This window comes from Aythya ferina (assembly GCF_964211825.1).
Source record: "Aythya ferina genome assembly, chromosome: 13".
In the NCBI taxonomy this organism is placed as follows: Eukaryota; Metazoa; Chordata; class Aves; order Anseriformes; family Anatidae; genus Aythya; species Aythya ferina.
In genome coordinates this window covers 20,010,370-20,011,183 of record NC_140311.1, presented here as the reverse complement: position 1 = coordinate 20,011,183, position 814 = coordinate 20,010,370, and positions in this window count along the sequence as shown.

The following is an 814-nucleotide window of genomic DNA, read 5'->3' as shown; positions in this document are numbered from 1 at the left end:
AATAAAGCACCTAGAACCAAAAAAATTAAGAGAAAAATATCTATTTGTATATTTTCCCTTTGTGCTGTTATAAGTAGACTTATTGCTTGAATTTCAAAATACTATACACTCCAGCTAGAAACAGGAATGTGCAGACAGCAGTTTTATTTTGCCGTGAGCAATGTTTGGTTTCAGGTGAAACAGTTTGCAAGTCACCAAAATTGGTACTAGAGTATGAGGAGGTGAGCACAGTTGTAAAAGAAATGTGGATTATACAATAAACTGGTTCCATTGGGATCAAAGGCTATGTCCTGAATTCTGTATTTATGAAACTTCAGCACAGTGTCATTTCCCTCACCCTGTGCATGGGGAGTGATGCAGTGGAAAGGAGAGGCTTCATTATAGACCAGAGGTTTATCCAAGGAGAGCAATGCAGTGCGTGTTTGCAGCTCCTGTGTTCCTCGTTGGCATCACGAGAAGCGACTGGGCACTACTGAAACAGATACCAGACAAAATAAAAATACACAGACAAGATGAGCAGGAGAAGACTCTTTACCCTGTGACTTTTCAGAGTTAAGCAAAACCTAACAATAAATAAATAAATAAATAAATAAATAAATAAATAAATAAATAAATAAATCTGAGAAGTGACTTGACTCCAGAGAATAAACACTTACAGAGGGGAAAGAATTATGGGTACCAAAGGGCTTTTTAACTTAACTCTGAAAAGTGTAATGAGAACCAGCAGATAGAATCTGGAGCCAGACAAATTCAAATTGGAAACATGACCTACATTTTTAATAGTGAGTGTGATTAACCATTGGAACAAAGTACC